Genomic DNA, 17,567 nt, shown 5'->3' with positions numbered 1-17,567 from the left:
GCAAACGACACGTGTAGCTCACAACAATCAATACAAATGAATCATAAAGTTAGTTTGTTGACTAGAAAAATATGGCACGCATCAGCATCATCAGCTTCATCAGCCACAGCATCAACAGCAGCAGCAACAATGACAAAAGTTAAATGAAGCTACTCTATATATTGTGTTCTGCTTCTTCCGACCTGAACCAGCAGTGCTCAGCCATACGTATATATTACATGTATAGTACTTGTACTATGATTAAAACGAAACGAACTCTGGCTGGCTTGCGTAGCAACTCTTGAATAGTAAACGCAAAGTTTTCCTCATCTTATTAATACTTCATCAAGTTTGTCAACACACCCACACACTTCTGTTTTCCGGCATACATTCGCACAAACACACACATATATAGAGATATAGATATCTATGTATGTGTATGGAAATCTGTGTCACATTTGCGACAACCCCGCAAACAAGTTGTTTACAAGACACAACGCTGCCGACTTCAATTTCGTCCATTCAAATGTTGAAAAACAATTCAATTTATGGGGAAAAATAAAAGAAAATGCTGTCATAGCGGCATCGATGCGTGCATACCCTTGAAAAGTAACTTTTCTGGCAAACTGAACTGCTGTTGTGGCTCTAGTTTGCTATGCTGTTGACGCTTTTGTGGAGCAATTGTTATATTTTAAATGATATCTAATCGATTGGTTAAAACCAATTCAAAAAAAAAAAAAAAAAAATTAATTAATAATTAATTAATAATAATAAATTGACAAATTTTTTCTTTTAGCTCCAAACTTTGGTGTATTATTAACAAAAAATTATTCTTTCCACAAAATTTTATTTAATCGAAATCAACGATTTGGTTGAAAAGATATAACTATTTTAACTTTTGAGAATCGTTGAACCTATTCAGTTGAGCGGCAGTATATTTAAATTTAATCTAGTCACGATATTAAAATGTATGAAAATGTATGTATTATTTTGGAATATTTGATAAATAAGATTAAAGTCTTTTGTTATAAATAATTTTGTATACACTCATTAGAGAAATGTCGCACCGACTTTTATGATTCAACAGCATAGCTGCAAATCAAATACTTATCGACCATTGAGCAATATTGATAACAATTTGTGATATCGATAAGTCTGCTGAGCACGACCAAAGCTAAATTTTAATATGTTTATTTCTAATTAGATTTTGTATATATTTCTATAAACATATTTGCAAAACACTCTAATACTGTAAGCTCTCATCATTTTTGCTTAGCTGCTCTTGTAGCTCCTTTATATTGAGACTGCTTTTCACTTTGTTTTCCCTTTCATATATCAAATACTTATTGAATTAAAGAAAAAGGTTCAGTCAAAAAAAAAAATTATCTTTGTAACGAATACTGTCGTTTTGTAATTTTTTACAAGAAAATTATGAGTTATGGTATTTTATTTTCAAATTTGGAATAGTTTCATACAAATAAAGGTTTTCGAAATTTTAAAGGCCCTATTTTATTTATCTGCTTCTTGTCTTTTTCTTTTCTTCGATAATTTATTTCGAAAACTTTATTACTTTCTTCCAATTAGCTCTGTTACTTCTGACAAAGCGCGATATTATTTGAAGATCAGAGCTTTGAAACCCTTAACAAATGTTTACAAGGATCTCATACAAAAAATAATTTTAAAATTATTTAATAAATCTTAAAATACACCTATTACATATCCAATATTTATATATCTCTGTTACTATTATTATTAATTTGTCACAATTTTATTTCAGCATTTTACAATATTAATAAATTATAGCCAATATATCAAACATAATTATAGCTTTTCGATTTAGACTTTAAAGTTTTCAAATCTGCCTCACTTAATTAGTGACTAACTACAGATTAAAAGAGTTCAATTTTACTGAGCCTTTATTTCCTTAAATGTAAATCAATTCTGAAGCATTCTTCTCCCTTACAAAGACGAAGATTTCAATAACTATTCAGATCCATTAAACAATTCTGTGATCAAATAGTTAATTATAATTCATTAATTAGTTAAGGAGTCTCTCGAGAACAAACAGAATTTATATATAGATAGATATACATTCAGTTACTTTTTTATAAAGCTCATCAACAATTTGTGATATGCTCTCTTTGGAGAGTGTATCGAGAAAAAAGTGGAAGCAGCAACAATGCGACAACGCCGGAGACTGAACATGTCGCCAACTAACTGTAAACGACTGTAAGGATGCACAGACGAATGTGAGCGGTTGGTTGACCCAAATCTGAGTCAATGGAAAAAATCAAATAAAGGCCAAAACTACGCAACGCCAGCAATAAAAAAAATAGAAAAGAAGAAGAGAATCGAGCGACCATACTCGAGCATCGAAGCAACCGCGAACGAATGCGCCAAATCAGTGGAACAAACAATGAAGGGGCACGAGGGGGGAAGAGGAAATGAGTGTTCCATGTCTGGAACTGAGGCTGGGACGATTTGCTCCTCACTCTGTGTCTGCCACAAATTCATAAATAAAACAAAATGGCGCCAACGCGCGCCAAAACGACGCGACAGACGCCGTTGCGTAGTAGGGAAGTAGGTTTCTGTGTATGTGTCTAAATACTTATCTGTGTGTGTGTATGGGTGTGGGTGTGGGTGAAGGGGTAGGAGACAGTTTTATCTCATATCGCCTGCCTGCTTGCCGTTTGTTATTCATTGGCTTCATATTTCTCACTTTATGGGTCGCTACCAACTTCTTTTCGTATCGATTTTCCAGCCAGCATTTGTCTGGCTTTCTGGGGTGGCACGTCAGAAACCCGTCCAGCCCCAGCCCCAGCCCCAGCCCCATCCCCCGAACACAAAGTAGCAACTAGTGGCTGGCTGCCGCACAGCAAACTTTATGCAACAATGCATTTCTGCAGAAGTGGCAGCAACAGTAACGTGCGTCATTTGGAGCACGTGCTACGGCGTAGGTAGAGGTGTAGTTATGGGCGTAAAAAAGGGCGTGCCGCATATATTCTTCAGGCACGTGGTCCTTGTGAGCATATCAACCAACCTTTGTGGTTGCTGGTCTGTTGTCCGTGGTCCATGCTCTAATCAGCTGCAATGCGCTTTGTGTGTGCTCATATGGTTGAGCAGGCGAGACTGTACTTTCACAGGATGGGAAACAAAAAATTTGTGCTGCTTTTGTGAATTCAAAAATTCGAGCAATGAACGGCAAATTGGAACAATGCAATGTAGGCCGCTCAGATTTAGTTATTAACAGAACATTTCCGAAAGCAGAAAGCAGATGCAAAGTCTTGTTTCAGCACTTAATACCGAAGCATTGAATCAAACCAATATTTTACCCAATTCTGTTTGGGTCTTGGGTTATTTTTGACAAGCTTTCTACAAATATATACATTTTTTAAACCACTTCATAACACTTCACAGTTCATAATGTTTTTGTAAAATGAAACAAGTCTGTATAAGTGTGTAATATTTTGGAAGTCAAATATTATAAAAACATAAAAGTTGTTGAGCATAAATTATTCCCCTTGTGAAAGATTAACCAAAAATATTACTATAATTTGTATTTATTTATATTATGTATGTATATTTATTTCTGTTGCTTTTTCTTCACCCGAATGTTGAAAAGTGTATGAAATAGGCAAAAGGATGCGTAGCAGATATCGCATACATTTGTCCGACTGTATGAACATCGATAACTTTTGAATCATACTAGTTAGGGAACCCAAACTTGGTATGCAGACTTGTTTATTACAAACCTCATTACTTTATAAAAGCTGACATAGTAAGAGCAGGATATTCAAGGCTCGAGCAGGCACGACTTTAACGTTATATTTAATTTCTGCATAGAAGCTGGTGTTTTTCCAACTGCAATCTCAGTCAATTTTGTTCCCAATTCAATACTTTGAATTTTATAGCAACGGGTTCAAAAAAGTTGGCCCCTATTTATATTTTGTTATGGCTAGCAGAGCCAAGTTCCTTTAATAAGATATTAAACACCTCAGTTAGAAACATATTTTAATTAAAACCACGTAGAGTGCATTATTTATTTTTAACACTCTTTTTACTTTCAAAGTGCGCCAAAAACCTAGAAATAAACACAAACTTCATGCAATTTAATCTCTCAACTCAAACTCATTTCGATAACTTCATTTTAAAATATATGTATATGGAATCTTGAAGCATTGAAATAGTATTCAGTCAGTGCTGAGCTCAACGCAAAGCGACTAGTAATATTGAGAGTATTCAAAATTAATTTGTTCTATTTAAAAAAATATAAAAAACCGAAACGAAAACATAACACAATTTAAAATAGAATCACGCTGCGAGTCCTGAATTTCGCGTGAGAGTGCATCTTACAAGTAGTGCCAGTTTTCTATCGGACAAGAGCGTGTCCATACTATACTTTATTTCGGGCCGTGATTATTGTTTTCCTATTCCAAAATGATCGGCAGTCTTCTGTCACGCCTAATAATAATGTGTTGTGGCACACTCTATCCAGCGTATCTGTCGTACAAGGCTGTACGCAACCAGAGATCAGGCGAGTATGTCGAATGGCTTACATACTGGATTGTGTTTGGACTCTTCACGTTCTTTGAGAAATTCACGGACTTCTTCATCTACTGGCTCCCATTATACTATGAGATGAAAGTGGTTATTGTTATTTGGCTGCTCTCGCCGATCACTAAGGGTAGCTCGATCCTATTTCAGAATATTGTTAACCCGACTCTGGAAATACACGAGTCGGTCATTGACGGATATTTGAGTCGAACTCCCGGACTCGGCTATTCGGTTGCTTTCCGGTTGGCAAATAAGGCTCTTTTCTACACCACTAATTTGATCGTGCAGACAGCCATAAAGACCTACCAGTTTGCATCTATTCAAGCCCAGTCAGCTCCTAAGATTCGTAACTCTCCGGCTGCCCTGGAATTTGGTGAGACCAGCCCTGATGTCAGCGATCAGCAGCTGCTGCCATCTTCGGCCCCGATAGATACTTATGCGGACTTGATGGATTATCCCATGGAGGGACTGATTATAAACGAAGTCGAAGATGATGGCGATGATGATGCGGCACGTACTTCCAAGACTTCTAAGAATGCAGGAACATCAATCGAAGTAGCAACAGGAACCAAGAGACGCAACTCTGGCAACTCAGCTAAGTTGAAGCAAGACATTGACGGTGTTGCTAATGCCAAGCGTAAGATGCGTGAGTCCACTCCCACCCAGGACCCCAAAGTTGATGGGAACGAGGACTAAGGATAGCTGACTAGTTACCCTGAACAAATTACACAAGCCAAAAGGGTCATTAGGCAACTCATCCAAATTAAAGCAAGGTACCCAAATGTTCCCAAAAGTCAATTAGATGCACACACAACCAGTTGAGTTACAACTGTAAAGATTGTCAAAACTCAGACATCCATTACTCATACACGAATTTGCGTTATATTTTTCAGAAGCTAGCACACCACAAGTTTGACGTTATCTTAAATAAAATATTTGATTACATTTAAGATGCTTAACAATGTATCCTACTGGAGCTAGAAATTGGTGCGCTAAAATACCTTCGGATCCAAAATAGATAAAAGTGACACAGATAAGTTATTAAAACGGATAGAAATCGATAACTCCAACGACCGGACTCAAAAGTCATGATGAAAGCGGTAGTTAAAGGCTAGACTTGTTAATAAAAAGAAAACAATAAGAGCAAAACACATTAAGGCAAAAAAGTAGTTTGAAAGAATAATTAAGTTCCAAACACATCTCAAAGGTTTCCGAATACTGAAAGCCCTTTGCCTGCTAATTTGTGCTCTCTGGTATATAAAAACGGCAATATAGAAAAGGAACTTGAAGTGCAGTAAGTGGGTGACGTCCTCAATGAGCAAACTTCGTAATACATGTAAATGTTCTAGAAAGGCGCCTACTGAAACGACGCATTAAAGGATGACGTTTAAGGAGAATGAGGCTGAAGAGGTCACGCCTTATTGACTTTACCAATAGGCTTATATAAAGTATAAATATAAAATTGTAAATAAGACAAAACCCCATAGTTTAAGCTGTAATTGTATTTTTCTTTAAGTTTAATTCATTAAAGGAGGACGTTTAAGGAGAAATAATATAATTAAAGTGTATAGAAAAAAAAAAAAAACAAAATAAACAAAAATAATAAAAATAAATAAATAAAAAATTAATCAGATTGCAGCCAAAGACTGTTGATATTGTTTCTTCGGCATACATAACGTATAGAAATAGGCAATAAATGGATAGATCTTCCTTACGTCGAACAAGTCCGTAGATAATGCCAAGCACAATAGCGAAGATATTTTAAACTACTTGTATAATATGCTCTCAGAAACTTGTCCCTATAGCTTATGCGGCCGGAGGCGTAGTGAGCCTCATGGATAAATCCCTACTATATCTACTTTGTCGAGGTCTAACAGACATTTTCTTAATATAGAAGCCAACGTAAGCCAATTGGTTTGATAAAAAGCTACATGAAATCAAGAGAACAAACAGTGTGCCCCAGACAATTCGGAAATAAAGCTGCTAGTTCGACAAAATGGATTGATCTACCATTTAAAATTTTAAGAAATATGTCTTCCAAATGAAAAGGCAAATGCTTCTAGGTTCCGATCCCACAAATACCGAGACATTAGGTAAAAGAAAAGGCCACTAAAATTAAGTATAGACATAAAGAGATATGTACATACTATAGTTCAGGCTATTGTTATTTTTAATTGACAATAAAATGAAATGACAAATTTTTTTGTTAAAATATTCCAAATATTGCAACAGATGAAGGGGAATGCAGTCTGCTTAATTTTTTATTGAAACAAATGCCAGCAATAATTTCCGGCAGATATTATTATTATTGCAATACCGACTTAAAAACAAAGTACAAGTAAAATAAAGTAACCAGACAACAACATTTTGCCAAAATACAATCAATACAAACTTTTGAAATCGAGAACCCCAAAGAGAACTTTAAATTAATTGCTCTCTTAATATTAAATCATAAAATTTTTAAATAAATTACAATTTTCAGTTAAACATACAGCCCAACAATAAGAATACATAAGTTTTGAGATTATTACAAATAATGTTCAATAATTTAATTAAATTTGCCAACTGTAATAATTTGATTTGTTTTTATGGGACAGCAGCTATAATTTTTTTGATTTGTCTTACCATTTCAAACAATACCATCATGGCAGGCAGTCGAATTGAAGTCCCATTTATATGCACCGACACCCAAAACAATATTTATAACTTTGCTCAAAATTGCATATGCAAATCAAATTGGCAGCTACGACTGCAACAACAACAACAACAACAACGAGAAATCACAATAGCAAATTTTGGCACACATATTTTGGCCGACATAACGCCATCGATCGGCAAACGATTTACGAGCGCGATGTCCTTGAAACCATTAAGAATCAAATTATGCATGCCCACTCGCCATGTGACAAACATCAAGCAACGTTAAAGGCCGCCCGACCATTAAAGCGAAATGCAAAAATCGAAAGGAAAAACTGCATTTTTTGCCATTAAAATTTATGAGTTCCGGGCACGAGCCCGAGCCCGAGCCCGAAGCCGTCCTAAGTGTGCCAAAGTGTGTGCAGAAATTAACAGGCGATTTGCATGCAAAGCCCACTACGGCTGTCTAGAAAACAATGCAGGACGAACGAGGGGAGCGACAATGCCGACAGTCAGCCGCAGGGACGGACGGGTGTGGAATTTGATGCGCAGGCAGTAGAGTAACATTCGCATATGAAGTTCAGTTGGGGGTTACTTGCACTGAAAAAAATTGCTCTCTATATATAAGTGAGTATTCTCTCATTTATTCCCTAATAGAAATATAAATATAATACCATTAATATATTCAACGCGAATTGCATTTTTTCGGTATATTGTCTTGCTCCGACAAATTTATATAAATTATAAATGTTAAATTATAATTAAGACTGAACACCTAGTTTAAGTTGTATTTGTATTTAACTATAAGTTTCATTTAAGTTATAAATATAAAAGTATAATTAAAAAAAATTGTCTTGTTGGGGTTAAGAATAGCTTTCAAGTATAACAGCGGATGGATTCTCTTTAGTGACTTGCACATTATTTCACTAATACTTAAGTCATTCCTATCTACTTACTTTACTGAAGCAACTCGAACCGCTTCCCTGTTCCCGCTTGATCTGAATATATTGAGTTTCTACTTGAGTGTCACGATCGTTCTTCCAAATACTTCTTCCCAGAATTCACCAAAATAATGTTTATAAAAACTAAAAGAAATGTTTATTTCAATTAAATGCGAAATAGTTCGGGAAGGCATTTTCTTCACAACTTTCATTAAAGATTTATAGAACTTGTATAATGTTTAGCAAACTAATTAGCAACAAGAACCCCTTTTTAAAACATAGGAAAAGTTACTTTTAAACTATATATTTTAAATGACTGATTGACTTATTGGCGTTCAACGCACACTTTAAGCTGCTAGGAAGCGAGTACTAATAATGGTTTGGAAAATGCATACTCCAAATGGGGAAAAACGGACTCCAAAAAATTAACTGTTTGTTACACACAGTATTTAAATCTAATGGTATTCAAAATAATAAATTGATTTAAATAATGATTATTAATATAAACAGACACATTTGAGAATCACATTCAGAATATATTTATTATATATTTTATCTTTATATTTAAATGTACATTTAAACGGCCAACATTTTAGTCCTGTTCCTTCGCCTAAGTATTATGCTCCCCTAATTAAATATTTTATAGTTAACGACATATTTTGATAACAATTTCCTAATGAATACAAATGCTTAATAAAGTGCGCTGGTCGGCCAAATGTTTATTAACAATATTTCAACAAATCCATTCATATTCAAATCAACGAGTGTGTGCTGATTGTTTGTATTTGTTTTCAGTGTAGACTTGCAAAAAATGTGTGATTTGTTGGTCACATGCAAATTTTTGCAGGCCCAGTTTTTTTTTCGTAGCTGTTAATGAGGTAATTAAATTTCATTTCATACCCAACTAAGGGCTAAATAAATGTTCGTTACAGTTCTATTCAAGTTTTTCCTACTTTATTTTTCTGTCGCACTTCTAATAGGTAAATCATGTAGTCCATAAAGAGGTTGACGATGATGATGAAGTGCGTGTTGCACTTAAGTAGCTGCCACAAATTGATTTCATGCTGCTGCTTCTAATATGCTCTTAGCCATACCAAGGCCCTTCCACGGCATGCCATGCCCTACATATACCCTTGAGTTGTTTTCTAGAGCATGCAGCAAGGAACAATGCGCGCCGCAGGAACATCAAGAAAAAAGGATATGCGCCTTGCGCACAATTGCCCACCGCACGAAGAAAGGAAAGCGCAGGCAATGAAAGAACGAAAAGGCAAAAAGTTTCCAGCGTGCCGTGGCAAGTTTTCAAAACTGCATTGTTGTTCTTATAGTTGTTTCTGTTTTTGTTTGCTTGCTTATTTTTTGGCTTAGTTTTTTTTTTTTTTTTTTTTCGGCTGTGGCTGGAAACCCGTGAAAACAGACGTGGCAAAATAGATTTTCCATTGCATTGTTTGCGACGTGGCGCACTAATGTAGGCAACCCTTTAATGTTGCTGGTGGGAAAGTGCTGAGTGCGCAGGCAAAAGGACAGAAAGCAGAGGCAACAACAACACCAAGAGGCAGCAGCAAGCAACACGGTTTATTGTTAAACATCAAGTAAGAGTGAAAAACTGTGGCGATTTTCGGCTCTTTGGACTCTTTGTTTAACAAACTGAATTGTGGGAATTTGCACAATTAGAGCACGCGGTGTGCACAACAAAGCTGAGGGGCTAAACGGTATTCACATAAAGCATAGTTGGAATTGGGACAGAGCTGAAGGAGCTTAAAGTATGGCGATTTCAAAAGAGGGGCATTTGTTAAAGAGAGTGCTCTGAACTGAAAACATTGTACATTGAAATGAATAGCTCGAGTTGAAGAAGGCTACACAGGATCTTTCAACAACTTAAAGACTAGCATGGTAGCTAAGTTATAGACAGAGATTGCTCAAGATAATTTACATGATAAGTAAAAGTATGCATCATTATATCATTTATCTAAATAAAATCTATTAAAGTCCTCACTATGCCCTTATGGTCACGCTAAAATTTTGACTTTCTACACATTATTATTGTTATAAGTAGGATTGGAATTATTAATCGAATATTCAAGCTGTTCCTGCGAACTGGATTATCGGGACACTTCAAACAATTAAAAAAAATTTAATTGAAAAATTACTTTATTCTGTAAAAAGAATTATGGCAACAATCATTAAAATGAATTGCAGTTTTACGCGTTTACAATGTCAACATAGTTGAAGATCAAATTGTATTAATTTTTTGTTACTAAAATATTTAAAGTTCCTTAATTTATATTCCCTGTTCGGGTAAGGGTTAATATCGTGTAGAACAAAATATGTAAATAGATCATAGATAGAGAAGTTGCACGAATAAATAAAAAGGGCCTTCCTCCCAAAGGTCTAAAATAATTTAATTCACAAATTTTCACAACATTAATTTTTTGTCCATTCAACTACAACAGCATTAACAAGAGAGAACGCTACAGTCGAGCAAGCCCGACAGTGTAATACCCTGTACCCAGGTAAACTTCCGTCACTGAGTTATATGCGCCCATAGCAGCAACAAAAAGAGGAAGAAGAAGAGCGAACTTGTTGCTGCAGTTTGTGGGGGTTGTACTGGCGAGAATTTGTTTTGCTAATAACTTTTCTTAGAATTAACCGAATTGAATCAAATTTTAAACAACAGTAGACAATTGTATATAAATTATGTGTGCAAAGTTTGGTTTAGGTAGCAATTGAAATGTGGACGCTATTGACGAAATTCTGTAGCGGGGGAAGGGGGGGAAAATTAAAAAAAAAAAAATAAACTCGTCCTTACTCGGACCTAGGAGAATCTGGATGCCAACTTTGGTTATTCTAGCTTTTATAGTTTCTGAGATCCTCGCGTTCATCCAGACGGACGGACAGACGGACAGACGGACGGACATGTCTAGATCGACTCGTCTCGTCATGCTGATCAAGAATATATATACTTTATGGGGTCGGAGATGCTTCCTTCTGTATGTTACATACTTTGCACAAACCTAATATACCCTGTTTACCCTACGGGTACAGGGTATAAAAAGATGTTCAACAAAAAATAAATCGGGACGACTTCTATGTCTACATAACGCTTTCCTGGCAAATTCAGTTTTTAATAGTAATAGTAGCATAATGCCAAATCCGACGAATACAGGATATGGTTGAGGGTTCAAAAAAAATAGTTTGTCAAAGAATCTGTCACAAGTGTCGACCAATGAAACAAATTTGTGGTTAACAAAAACTTATACACACTTTTAGATAACGGAAATGTTTGGTCAGAATGTGATAACTTAATGATTTGGGGATAATCTATTACATTTTGATAAACTTCAAAGAAGATTTTGACCGTTTTTTGACAAATGATGTCCTGCCGACCACTGTGAGCTTGGTTTATAAAGCAATTGCAACGTTTCGGTGAAATATTTACCAAGTTCAGAATAGGACTTAATATTCTCTCTTTGTTTAATACTCATTTTTATATCGATGGCACAAACATATTATAACTTAGTTGCAATTCTTCCTAACCAACCACATACAGATGGTGCCCTATTCCAAAAGTCCTATTTACTTTGGACCTTGTATCTAAAGCAACCAAACAGTTTCTTACAATACGGGTTTCTAATAAATAATCTTATTATTGATAACTATTGATATCTTACAATGTATATATGTACACATGTTCTTTAAATTATTTTATAAATATGCAACTAATTCACTTTGTAACTTGCCGTTGAAATAATAAAATATTTTTCTTATTGCACTGTCATGTTAATAACAGCGTAACCCAGAAAATCAACAGATTGTTTATTAAGATATATATTTATTATATATTTCAAAGTTTTTAAGGAACAACAAAGTGGCACTACTTTTGTCTTATCTCGAATACTACCGCAAGATCGTCTAGTATGTATGTCAGACAATTATAATGCAAACACTTTACCCAAATACCTGCCTAATCTACATCAATATATCTCAACTGATTTCGCCCCACCATTAACATTTAACAAGCTCACCTAATAGGCCATCAATCAATCTAACCACAGCCAGTGGCGACCATTTAAATGTTATCTTGCCGACACTAATCGCAACGAAAATCAAATCAGATATGCAAATAGCCACGCCAAAAGTACAGTTGCAATTGCGATTGCGATTGCAGTTGCAGGCCAGACACACTCTCAGGCAGGCTGGCTGGCTGGCTAAAACAGCGTCGATTACAAGTTAATTAAAACCGGCAATAGCAAGCAGCGAACTTGTTAATGAAGCTCGAATGTCGTCGCCGTCTCCATCGCCATCATGGTGCCTGCAATCAAGTACTGATTGATTGATGGCACCACGTCGCCAACATTTGTCAGATTGTAGAACTTTTTAGCTTTGGCAAATGCAAAGCAAGTCGAAATCAAGATGTGGGTGAAGTGCAGGGTGACCATATTTAATTTAACTTCAGGAAACTGTGAAACCTTTTCCTTAAAAAAAAAAAATAACTTTACTGCTTTTTCGAGAGCAACTACTTTCAGCAAATAAATCGCAAAAACTACTTGTATAATAATAGAACAGATGTTTTCTATTTTAGATGTTTTCTATTTTTTCTGGCAATTGAACAAATTATTTTAGTTACAAAATATTTTCAGAAAAATGCTGATGCTTCAGAACTATTTTTAGGCATACAATATATTGATCAATATCTATATAATTATTAATTGTTTTATTGTGAACCACAATCTTAGATATGAACAAAAGTTATTTTGAATATGCAATATATATAGAATTAATTATAAATATGGCGCAATAAATTCATTACGAATTATACATTATAGCTTAAGAATCTTCAGATTATTATTTGGCCGTAAAACATTTAAAGGTGCATTTTTCTACCGCAGTTTTTTGTGTATTGCCGTTTATATCGTCTATCGTAGTTTTTTTTTCAAAAATAGAAAGCAATTCTATTTCCATCAATGGTACAGATCACAATAATACATTCCCTTGAGAAAATCTTATGTCGTAAGGACATTTTTCTAACTGGCAGTTTAAATAGAACTGTTTTTTAAAATACATCACAAAAATATGAAAACATAGACGGAAAATGGACTTCTTAATTCCCGGCAGTTAATCTTTTTAAATGACAAATTTCCAATATTTCTGTGCCACATAATTTCAACCAACGTGGCGATCGGGCCACTTGTATTCACTGCGCATGCGCAGAGTCAATTGATTAGACAAAGTCGCGTCGGTGTCGCCATGAATGGTCATAACAACTGGCTCACATTTGTTGTTAAGTTATTGAGCTTGAAACCAGTGCCTGCCCGATATGCGTAAAATGAGTAGCAGTTGTTGTTGGAACTCAGGTGATAACGCCCACAGGGAATTCGAGCCGAGTCGCCCCCACCATTACCGCGGCTCTGTTGGCCGTCACAATACGATTACGCCCCCAAAAAGCAACTTAACGGCTGCCGGCCATTAATTCATTTGAATTTATGCGCACATTTATACGCTCGAGTAGCGGCCAGTTTTGTTTATCGGCTTTTGCATAATTTATGCCATTGATAGGCGTCAATTAAGCGTAATCGATTGTGATATTTGGTGAGCTCAAGTTAATAAAGAAGCCTATGTTGAACTTAAAACTTAGTCCGACCACATAGCTCTGCCAAAACACACACCCTCGGACCATGCCCTTACCCTTACCCTAAGGCCAGCTACCTATTGCCTGCTCTCCTGCTTTTCAGTGTGCACTGTCCAAAAATTGCAAAACCGGAAATACAAACATAAAGTCAGCTCTGTGTCTACCTCCAGCCCTCCCTCCCAGCTCTCCTTCGCTCCTGCAGTGACATCGATATGAGCTAATAAAAGGTTTTTTAACAAAAACAAAGACCCAAAATCCCCCTCACGGCTCAAGTGGCATCGAAATCTGCACATTATTTTTCAGTTTCGTACTTTTGACTGCATGGCCCAACATTTTTTAAAGTCGCGCGTGTTGTTTAATGCATTTTTGCACACTTGACTGGCCGTTTTTCTTTACCTGAACACAAAAAAAGGGTTAGGGGTTAGTTAGCGACTGCGCAGCCCATGACTGCTATATAGTACTTGTATAGTAGGTATATGATTTATTTTTAATGGCCTCGTATTTTCACTCTTTGCTGGGCACTGCGTATCAATTGTGCAGATCGTGTGTATTTAATGCGCGCTTCATCTATATTTTATGAGCTGCCAATTGGACAAATAGTTCATAAATGAAAAATGCGCGTGCGCAGAGAGGGTGGTATTTGAAATTGTGGAAGCTGGATCACAGCAGAACAATACTAAGAATTAGAAGTTACAAAACCAAAGTTCAGGGTATCTAAAAAGGTGAAACATAGTTAGTATATTTGCCCGGATATGGTTATGAAATCATACAATATTCAAAATTAAATCAAGTGATTAAATTAAGTAAAGCTTTAGTGATGAGAATAACTTCCAAACTTAATGACATAGTCAGACATTATAAGTCGACAAGTAAGTTGATGACAAAATTAACACTCGACAATAAAACCAAATAGGTTTATAAAAAAAACACCTAAATAGGAAGCATCTTATTTCAAACTACATTAATATCCAATATCGCCTCCAACGCGTTGAGGGAATTTTAATAGTCATCCGGAAAGCCATGGCCAGATTCACAGCCAAAACTGGTCCCAAACATTAAAAGATCTATCATATAAAAGCATAAGCAATAAAACTAGCTAATAAAAAAGTTATTAGAGAAAGGAAACTTAATAGCAACTAATTGTTAATTAATTTTCGTAAAAAACAGATAGTCTTCTACTTGGTGGGTAAAGATTTATCAACTAGTTTGGACAGTGATTCTGACGGAAATAGCGGAAAGAAGCTTTAAGAGAAGGAAAAGAAAGCTCGGTTCAGCTGTAGGAACAGGAGAAAAAATTATTATAATTGCAGGATAAAGTCGGATAATGATTGGACAATTATGTGAATTTACTAAGGGGAAGGAAAAAAGAATTTATTTTTAATAACAATAATTGGTCTGCAAGGAACTGAGAAAATAAGATGACATAAGGGGAATGTTGTTGGACCCGCTTAAAATATTAATATCATTATTGATATGCGGGCTTTCAGATGAATATAAGAATGGAACTATTAATAGAATCCTCTCAGTTTGTTGGGTTGATTTATACCATCAATTAATAGAGTTCATATAAAACAACTAAAATAAATATTTTCTGGTACAACTATAATATGTAAATGTTCATCGATCTTGATCGTGAGACTCCAGAATTGTATGGGGCGCTATAAACAGCTATAACACTGCTCCTACTGCTTCCTGTATACATTCTTTTGGTGCTAAGACTTGCACTCTGTACCCTTAACAAGAAAGGAATTTTCTACTGTAATAATATTGTATTACTTGTATTGTTATAATTATAATTTCTATTATACTTTTACTTTAAGGCGGATTAAAAAATATTTGTGTCCTCATCGTTTCTACTGGAAGCTGAACCGAAATCCAGTTCTCTTGGAAAACCTTGTAATGCAGGCCAGTGGCCTTTCTATCATAATGGCAACCTAGTTTCCTCTGTCCTGCCGCGATCTCTCACTATTGTAACGGTAAATATGTATATCTCTCATATGTAATGTAATGTAATATGTAATGTAAGCCTACGGGCTGCAAAAGAGCTGCCTGCAAGCAGCGACAAATTATGTTGAAGTCGATCGAGTGATTAAGAAATTTAAAAACAACACAGCACCCTCATTCGTGATTTATTTGTGTGACACTCTTTTCCTTTTCCACTAGCTTCAAAGGCATACCTCAAAAGAATGTTGTTTTTTTTCGAACATAATCAATCATTTTATTCGTAGCAATATCAATCAAACTTGCATAGGTTCTAAACATCAGCAACATATCCAACCTGTTGGCAGGAGTTGGAAGGGCATCTCAAACATCCAACTCCAACTCATCCCACTCAAACATGTTCACATGCAACATCTCGTCCGAGGCTCTTCTTCTTCATGTGGCTTGCAACCACTTTAAGGGTTGATCAAGTCATAAATGCTTTATAGAGTTGCCATTGTGCAAACATCTAGAAAATCTAAGCACACATTTTTACATTTATGTGCACACAAATTTTTCTTTTCCATTTCCATAGTTAAGCAATTGAAACAAAGAAAACAAGTTTTTCACTTTGCTTAAAGACAATTGCTGGTCGTTCTTTAGCTTTCCATTTTTTACGCACACACATATTTATGGGCTTTATTTTCACTTAATTTGATTTGAAGGCATTCATTCAGAGGAGAAAAAGAATCTGTTTGCCAGACATTTGCATGTCGGCATTGCAAACACCATTGCACCCCAAGTCGAACAATTTACTGACCTATTTGTGTAATTTTCTTGAATTTTCTTTTACAAGTAGGTACGGCCGGGCCGTCGCCTTCAAGTTATCTATGCGTTGGCACTCAGCTGGAAAACACTTCATTCCAATTCAGTTATCAGAATGTTCTCACTGGTCCCTCATAGAGCAGTGCAACGACTTTTCTTTCTTCTCTAATTTTCCTCTGACCTCAGCTCACCTCAGGAGCTCAACTTTTGGGATAGTTTGGGTGCATTGACGTGCTCTCTTTGTATTTGTTGCTGGTGTTGTTGTTGTTGCTGTTGCTGTTGTCGTCCACATTGTTGTGGTTGTTGCGGTCATGGATATTACAGACGGTTTCTGGGTTACTCCGCATGCTTGCTTATTATTCAAATTAGGCTTTCACACTTGAATTGTTCGCTGCTCAAGTGTTTGATTAATATTTGAATATTTGATTTTGTCTCAGCGATAAGTTGACGCGCACAGCATTTGTCAATCAATGTTTTATCTTTTTAATTAAATCAGCAGCAAATCTTGGAATGCATTAACTTTGTAGTGGCGAGTTTACAATATTAACGCCTACATTCGATATCTGGCTGTGCCAAAGACTGGAAATGAAATATGTTTTGAAATTCTTTTTCAAAAAAGTTTGTTTCTCTCGGAATATATTTGGGGACTGTACTCTACACTCGGGTTTTTTATAACTTCAAGCTACGTTGAAAGCCATCAAAATGTATCTGTGGAAAAATGAGGTATTTCTTCGTTCAATAAAACATTTCTTCAAATAAAACAAATTCAATTAAGCAATCAAAACAATTTCAATATATTATTTAATTTTATTGTTTTTACTTTAATCATACAAGCATCTAGATGAGCAGAACCCAAAGAAAAGTCGCTTCGAGAAATTAAAACTGAAGACAATGTTGATTTTTGTGCACTATTCGAGGGGAATTACTCGTGCTACCTGAGGAAACGGTATAGGGTCTGTTTTATGTTGGTGTTATTGTCTCCTTTCAAATGCTTTTTGTTCGTACAACGTTTTGGAAGTTGGAAGGCGATTCTTTTGAATAAAATAAATAGTTACTAACTTGTTCCTTAGCTGATGTATTAGCAT

The 17,567-nt window shown here is 35.6% G+C and overlaps 1 pseudogene; it reads left to right on the top strand.

Moving 5' to 3' along the window:
• The first annotated feature begins 4,242 nt into the window (after window positions 1-4,242).
• LOC115631756 lies at window positions 4,243-5,483 on the top strand (annotated as a pseudogene).
• The last annotated feature ends 12,084 nt before the right edge of the window (window positions 5,484-17,567 follow it).

This window comes from Scaptodrosophila lebanonensis, unplaced genomic scaffold (assembly GCF_003285725.1).
Source record: "Scaptodrosophila lebanonensis strain 11010-0011.00,11010-0021.00 unplaced genomic scaffold, SlebRS2 tig00001412-arrow-pilon, whole genome shotgun sequence".
Lineage (NCBI taxonomy): Eukaryota > Metazoa > Arthropoda > Insecta > Diptera > Drosophilidae > Scaptodrosophila > Scaptodrosophila lebanonensis.
The sequence above is the reverse complement of the archived record's forward strand: the minus strand, read 5'-3'. Positions and strand labels throughout refer to the sequence as shown.